Raw genomic sequence first — 9,524 nt, forward strand, 5'->3', positions numbered from 1 at the left:
TAGGATAGAGGATACGATAGCATACACGATAGGATAGGGTAGAGGATAGGTTAGGATAGAGGATAGGATAGGATTGAGTATAGGATTGGAGAGAGGATAGGATAGGATAAAGGATAGGATAGGGTAGAGGATAGGATAGGATAGATGATAGGATAGGATAAAGGATATGATAGGATAGAAGATAGGATAGGATAGAGGATAGGATAGGATCGAGGATAGGATAGGATACAGGATAGGATAGGATAGAGGATAGGATAGGATAGAGCATACGATATAGGATTGGATAGGATAGAGAATAGGATACGATAGAGGATAGTATAGGATTGGATAGACAATAGGATCGGATAGAGGATAGGATAGGATAGAGGATAGGATAGGATAGAGTATAGGATTGGATTGAGAATAGGATAGGTGATTGGATAGGATAGAGGATAGGGTAGGATATATTATAGGATAGGATAGAGGATAGGATAGGATAGGATAGATTAAAGGATAGGATAGAGGATAGGATAGGATAGAGGATAGGATAGGGTAGAGGATAGGATAGGATAGATGATAGGATAGGATAAAGGATATGATAGGATAGAAGATAGGATAGGATAGAGGATAGGATAGGATCGAGGATAGGATAGGATACAGGATAGGATAGGATAGAGGATAGGATAGGATAGAGCATACGATATAGGATTGGATAGGATAGAGAATAGGATACGATAGAGGATAGTATAGGATTGGATAGACAATAGGATCGGATAGAGGATAGGATAGGATAGAGGATAGGATAGGATAGAGGATATGATAGGATAGAGGATAGGATAGGATAGAGGATAGGATAGGATAGGATAGGATAGAGGATAGGATAGGATAGAGGATAGGATAGGATAGAGGATAGGATAGGATAGAGGATAGGATAGGATAGGATAGGATAGGATAGAGGATATGATAGGATAGAGGATAGGATAGGATAGAGGATAGGATAGGATAGGATAGGATAGAGGATAGGATAGGATAGAGGATAGGATAGGATAGAGGATAGGATAGGGTAGAGGATAGGATAGGATAGAGGATAGGATAGGATACAGGATAGGATAGGATAGAGGATAGGATAGGATAGAGGAGTGGATAGGATAGAGGATAGGATAGGATAGAGGATAGGATTGGATAGAGTATAGGATTGGATTGAGGATAGGATAGGTGATTGGATAGGATAGATTATAGGATAGGGTAGAGGATAGGATAGGATAAAGGATATGATAGAATAGAGGATAGGATAGGATAGAGGATACGATATAGGATTGGATAGGATAGAGAATAGGATACGATAGAGGATAGTATAGGATTGGATAGACAATAGGATCGGATAGAGGATAGGATAGGATAGAGGATAGGATAGGATAGAGGATAAGATAGGATAGGATAGGATAGAGGATAGGATAGGATGGAGGATAGGATAGGATAGAGGATAGGATAGGATAGAGGATAGGATAGGATACAGGATACGATATTATAGAGGACAGGATACGATAGGATAGAGGATAGGATAGCATAGAGGGTACGATATAGGATTGGATAGGGTAGAGAATAGGATACGATAGAGGATAGGATAGGATTGGATAGAGAATAGGATGGGATAGAGGATAGCATAGGATAGAGTATAGGATAGGATAGAGAATAGGGTAGGAAAGAGGATAGGATCGGATAGAGGATAGGATAGGATAGAGGATAGTATAGGATAGAGGATAGGATCGGATAGAGGATATGATAGGATAGAGGATAGGATAGGATAGAGGATATGATAGGATAGAGGATACGATAGCATACACGATAGGATAGGGTAGAGGATAGGATAGGATAGAGGATAGGATAGGATTGAGGATAGGATAGGATAGAGGATAGGATAGGATAGATGATACGATATAGGATTGGATAGGATAGAGGATAGGATACGATAGAGGATAGGATAGGATAGAGGATAGTATAGGATAGAGGATAGGATAGGATAGAGGATACTATATAGGATTGGATAGGATAGAGAATAGGATACGATACACGACAGGATAGGATTGGATAGAGGATAGGATAGGATAGAGGATAGGATAGGATAGAGGATAGGATAGGAATGAGGATAGGACATGATAGAGGATAGGATAGGATAGAGGATAGGATAGGATAGAGGATAGGATAGGATAGAGGATAGGATACAGGATAGGATAATGTAGAGGATAGGATAGGATAGAGGATACGATATAGGATTGGATAGGATAGAGGATATGATAGGATAGCGGATAGGGTAGGATTGAGAATAGGATATAGGATTGGATAGGATAGAGGATAGGATAGGATAGAGGATAGGATAGGATAGGGGATAGGACATGATAGAGGATAGGATAGGATAGAGGATAGGATAGGATAGAATATAGGATAGGATAGAGGATAGGATAGGATAAAGGATAGTATAGGATAGAGGATAGGATCGGATAGAGGATTGGATAGGATAGAGGATAATATAGGATAGAGGATAGGATATGATAGCGGATAGGGTAGGATGGAGTATAGGATAGAATTGAGGATAGGTTAGGGTTGAGGATAGTATAGGATAGAGGATAGGATAGGATAGAGGATACTATATAGGATTGGATATGATAGAGAATAGGATACGATAGACGACATGATAGGATTCGATAGAGGATAGGATAGGATAGAGGATAGGATAGGATAGGATAGAGGATAGGATAGGATATTGGATAGGATAGGATACAGGATAGGATAGGATAGGATACAGGATAGGATAGGATAGGATAGAGGATAGGATAGGATAGAGGATAGGATAGGATTGAGGCTAGGATAGGATAGTGGATAGGACACGATAGAGGATAGGATAGGATAGGATAGAGGATAGGATAGAGGATAGGATAGAGGATTGGATAGGATAGGATAAGATAGATGATAGGATAGAGGATTGGATAGGATAGGATAAGATAGAGGATAAGATAGGGGATTGGATAGGATAAGGGATAGGATAGGATAGAGGATACGATATAGGATTGGAAAGGATAGAGGATAGTATACGATAGAGGATAGGATAGAGGATAGGATAGGATAGAGAACAGGATGTAGGATTGAATAGGATGGAGGATAGGATAGGATAGAGGATAGGATAGGATAGAGAACAGGATGTAGGATTGAATAGGATAGAGGATAGGATAGGATAGAGGATAGGATAGGATAGAGGATAGGATATGATAGAAGATAGGATAGGATAGAGAATAGGATAGGATAGAGGATAGGATCGGATAGAGGATAGGATAGGATAGAGGATAGTATAGGATAGAGGATAGGATCGGATAGTGGATATGATAGGATAGAGGATAGGATAGGATAGAGGATATGATAGGATAGAGGATACTATATAGGATTGGATAGGATAGAGAATAGGATACGATACACGACAGGATAGGATTGGATAGAGGATAGGATAGGATAGAGGATAGGATAGGAATGAGGATAGGACATGATAGAGGATAGGATAGGATAGAGGATAGGATAGGATAGAGGATAGGATAGGATAGAGGATATGATAGGATAGCGGATAGGGTAGGATTGAGAATAGGATATAGGATTGGATAGGATAGAGGGTAGGATAGGATAGAGGATAGGATAGGATAGAGGATAGGATAGGATAGCGGATAGGGTAGGATGGAGTATAGGATAGAATTGAGGATAGGTTAGGGTTGAGGAAAGGATAGGATAGAGGATAGGATAGGATAGAGGATATGATAGGATAGAGGATACGATAGCATACACGATAGGATAGGGTAGAGGATAGGATAGGATAGAGGATAGGATAGGATAGAGGATAGGATAGGATAGAGAATAGGAATGGATATTGGATAGGATAGGATACAGGATAGGATAGGATAGGATACAGGATAGGATAGAGGATACGATATAGGATTGGAAAGGATAGAGGATAGTATACGATAGAGGATAGGATAGAGGATAGGATAGGATAGAGAACAGGATATAGGATTTAATAGGATAGAGGATAGGATAGGATAGAGTATAGGTTATAGGATTGGCCACGATAGGGGATAGGATAGGATAGGACAGAGAATAAGTTACGATAGAGGATAGGATAGGATTAGATAGAGAATAGGATGGAATAGAGGATAGGATAGGATAGAGGATAGGATAGGATAGAGGATAGGAATGGATATTGGATAGGATAGGATACAGGATAGGATAGGATAGGGTACAGGATAGGATAGAGGATACGATATAGGATTGGAAAGGATAGAGGATAGTATACGATAGAGGATAGGATAGAGGATAGGATAGGATAGAGAACAGGATATAGGATTTAATAGGATAGAGGATAGGATAGGATAGAGTATAGGTTATAGGATTGGCTACGATAGGGGATAGGATAGGATAGGATAGAGAATAAGTTACGATAGAGGATAGGATAGGATTAGATAGAGAATAGGATGGAATAGAGGATAGGATAGGATAGAGGATAGGATAGGATAGAGAATAGGATAGGATAGAGGATAGGATAGGGTAGAGGATAGGATAGGATAGAGGATACGATATAGGATTGCATAGGATAGAGGATAGGATAGGATAGAGGATAGGATAGGATAGAGGATAGGACATGATAGAGGATAGGATAGGATAGAGGATAATATAGAATAGAGGACAGGATAGGATAGCGGATAGGGTAGGATGGAGTATAGGATAGAATTGAGGATAGGTTAGGGTTGAGGAAAGGATAGGATAGAGGATAGGATAGGATAGAGGATATGATAGGATAGAGGATACGATAGCATACACGATAGGATAGGGTAGAGGATAGGTTAGGATAGAGGATAGGATAGGATTGAGTATAGGATTGGAGAGAGGATAGGATAGGATAAAGGATGGGATAGGACAGAGAATAGGATAGGATAGAGGATAGGATAGGTGATAGGATAGGATACAGGATAGGATAGGCTAGAGGATAGGATAGAGGATTGGATAGCATAGGGGATAGGATAGGATTGAGGATAGGATAGGATAGAGGATAGGATAGAGGATAGGATGGAAGATTGGATAGGACAGAGGATTGGATAGGATAGAGGATAGGATAGAGGATAGGACAGAGGATATTATAGAATAGAGGATTGGATAGGATAGAGGATTGGATAGGATAGAGGATAGGATTGAGGATGGGATAGGATAGAGGATAGGATAGAGGATATTATTGAAAAGAGGATTGGATAGGATAGAGGATTGGATAGAATAGAGGATAGAGGATAGAGGATAGAGGATAGAGGATAGAGGATAGAGGATAGAGGATAGGATAGGATAGAGGATAGGATAGGATATTGGATAGGATAGGATACAGGATAGGATAGGATAGGATACAGGATAGGATAGGACACGATAGAGGATAGGATAGGATAGGATAGAGGATAGGATAGGATAGAGGATAGGATAGGATAGAGGATAGGATAGGATAGAGGATAGGATAGGATAAAGGATAGTATAGGATAGAGGATAGGATCGGATAGAGGATTGGATAGGATAGAGGATAATATTGGATAGAGGATAGGATAGGATAGCGGATAGGGTAGGATGGAGTATAGGATAGAATTGAGGATATGTTAGGGTTGAGGAAAGGATAGGATAGAGGATAGGATAGGATAGAGGATATGATAGGATAGAGGATACGATAGCATACACGATAGGATAGGGTAGAGGATAGGATAGGATAGAGGATAGGATAGGATAGAGGATAGGATAGGATAGAGGATAGGAATGGATATTGGATAGGATAGGATACAGGATAGGATAGGATAGGATACAGGATAGGATAGAGGATACGATATAGGATTGGAAAGGATAGAGGATAGTATACGATAGAGGATAGGATAGAGGATAGGATAGGATAGAGAACAGGATATAGGATTTAATAGGATAGAGGATAGGATAGGATAGAGTATAGGTTATAGGATTGGCTACGATAGGGGATAGGATAGGATAGGATAGAGAATAAGTTACGATAGAGGATAGGATAGGATTAGATAGAGAATAGGATGGAATAGAGGATAGGATAGGATAGAGGATAGGATAGGATAGAGGATAGGAATGGATATTGGATAGGATAGGATACAGGATAGGATAGGATAGGGTACAGGATAGGATAGAGGATACGATATAGGATTGGAAAGGATAGAGGATAGTATACGATAGAGGATAGGATAGAGGATAGGATAGGATAGAGAACAGGATATAGGATTTAATAGGATAGAGGATAGGATAGGATAGAGTATAGGTTATAGGATTGGCTACGATAGGGGATAGGATAGGATAGGATAGAGAATAAGTTACGATAGAGGATAGGATAGGATTAGATAGAGAATAGGATGGAATAGAGGATAGGATAGGATAGAGGATAGGATAGGATAGAGAATAGGATAGGATAGAGGATAGGATAGGGTAGAGGATAGGATAGGATAGAGGATACTATATAAGATTGGATAGGATAGAGAATAGGATACGATAGACGACAGGATAGGATTGGATAGATGATAGGGTAGGATAGAGGATAGGATAGGATAGAGGATAGGATAGGAAAGAGGATAGGATAGGATAGAGGATAGGATAGGATAGAGGATAGGCTAGGATAGAGGATGGGATAGGATAGAGGATAGGAAAGGATAGAGGATAGGATAGGATCGAGGATAGGATAGGATAGAGGATAGTATAGCATAGAGGATAGGATAGGATAGAGGATAGGATAGGATAGAGGATAGGATAGGATAGAGGATAGTATAGCATAGAGGATAGGATAGGATAGAGGATAGGATAGGATAGAGGATAGGATAGGATAGAGGATAGGATATAATAGAGGATAGGATAGGATAGAGGATAGGATAGGATAGATGCTACGATATAGGATTGGATAGGATAGAGGATAGGATACGATAGAGGATAGGATAGGATAGAGGATAGGATAGGATAGAGGATAGGATAGGATAGAGGATAGGATAGGATAAAGGATAGTATAGGATAGAGGATAGGATCGGATAGAGGATTGGATAGGATAGAGGATAATATAGGATAGAGGATAGGATAGGATAGCGGATAGGGTGGGATGGAGTATAGGATAGAATTGAGGATAGGTTAGGGTTGAGGAAAGGATAGGATAGAGGATAGGATAGGATAGAGGATAGGATAGGATATTGGATAGGATAGGATACAGGATAGGATAGGATAGAGAATAGGATATAGGATTGGATAGGATAGAGGATAGGATAGGGTAGAGGATAGGATAGGATAGAGGATACGATATAGGATTGGATAGGATAGAGGATATGATAGGATAGCGGATAGGGTAGGATAGAGAATAGGATATAGAATTGGATAGGATAGAGGATAGGATAGGATAGAGGATAGGATAGGATAGAGGATAGGACATGATAGAGGATAGGATAGGATAGAGGATAATATAGGATAGAGGATAGGATAGGATAGCGGATAGGGTTGGATGGAGTATAGGATAGAATTGAGGATAGGTTAGGGTTGAGGAAAGGATAGGATAGAGGATAGGATAGGATAGAGGATATGATAGGATAGAGGATACGATAGCATACACGATAGGATAGGGTAGAGGATAGGTTAGGATAGAGGATAGGATAGGATTGAGTATAGGATTGGAGAGAGGATAGGATAGGATAAAGGATGGGATAGGACAGAGAATAGGATAGGATAGAGGATAGGATAGGTGATAGGATAGGATACAGGATAGGATAGGCTAGAGGATAGGATAGAGGATTGGATAGCATAGGGGATAGGATAGGATTGAGGATAGGATAGGATAGAGGATAGGATAGAGGATAGGATGGAAGATTGGATAGGACAGAGGATTGGATAGGATAGAGGATAGGATAGGGTTGAGGATAGGATAGGATAGAGGATAGGATAGAGGTTAGGATGGAGGATTGGATAGGACAGAGGTTTGGATAGGATAGAGGATTGGATAGGATACAGTATATTGTTGAGGATGGGATAGGATAGAGGATAGGATAGAGGATAGGACAGAGGATATTATAGAATAGAGGATTGGATAGGATAGAGGATTGGATAGGATAGAGGATAGGATTGAGGATGGGATAGGATAGAGGATAGGATAGAGGATATTATTGAAAAGAGGATTGGATAGGATAGAGGATTGGATAGAATGGAGGATAGGATAGGATTGAGGATAGGATAGGATAGGATAGAGGATAGGATAGGATAGAGGATAGAGGATAGAGGATAGAGGATAGAGGATAGAGGATAGAGGATAGGATAGGATAGAGGATAGGATAGGATATTGGATAGGATAGGATACAGGATAGGATAGGATAGGATACAGGATAGGATAGGATAGGATAGAGGATAGGATAGGATAGAGGATAGGATAGGATTGAGGCTAGGATAGGATAGTGGATAGGACACGATAGAGGATAGGATAGGATAGGATAGAGGATAGGATAGGATAGAGGATAGGATAGGATAGAGGATAGGATAGGATAAAGGATAGTATAGGATAGAGGATAGGATCGGATAGAGGATTGGATAGGATAGAGGATAATATTGGATAGAGGATAGGATAGGATAGCGGATAGGGTAGGATGGAGTATAGGATAGAATTGAGGATAGGTTAGGGTTGAGGAAAGGATAGGATAGAGGATAGGATAGGATAGAGGATATGATAGGATAGAGGATACGATAGCATACACGATAGGATAGGGTAGAGGATAGGATAGGATAGAGGATAGGATAGGATAGAGGATAGGATAGGATAGAGGATAGGAATGGATATTGGATAGGATAGGATACAGGATAGGATAGGATAGGATACAGGATAGGATAGAGGATACGATATAGGATTGGAAAGGATAGAGGATAGTATACGATAGAGGATAGGATAGAGGATAGGATAGGATAGAGAACAGGATATAGGATTTAATAGGATAGAGGATAGGATAGGATAGAGTATAGGTTATAGGATTGGCTACGATAGGGGATAGGATAGGATAGGATAGAGAATAAGTTACGATAGAGGATAGGATAGGATTAGATAGTGAATAGGATGGAATAGAGGATAGGATAGGATAGAGGATAGGATAGGATAGAGGATAGGAATGGATATTGGATAGGATAGGATACAGGATAGGATAGGATAGGGTACAGGATAGGATAGAGGATACGATATAGGATTGGAAAGGATAGAGGATAGTATACGATAGAGGATAGGATAGAGGATAGGATAGGATATAGAACAGGATATAGGATTTAATAGGATAGAGGATAGGATAGGATAGAGTATAGGTTATAGGATTGGCTACGATAGGGGATAGGATAGGATAGGATAGAGAATAAGTTACGATAGAGGATAGGATAGGATTAGATAGAGAATAGGATGGAATAGAGGATAGGATAGGATAGAGGATAGGATAGGATAGAGAATAGGATAGGATAGAGGATAGGATAGG

The sequence above is a fragment of the Halictus rubicundus genome, unplaced genomic scaffold, assembly GCF_050948215.1.
Source record: "Halictus rubicundus isolate RS-2024b unplaced genomic scaffold, iyHalRubi1_principal scaffold0184, whole genome shotgun sequence".
Classification (NCBI taxonomy): domain Eukaryota; kingdom Metazoa; phylum Arthropoda; class Insecta; order Hymenoptera; family Halictidae; genus Halictus; species Halictus rubicundus.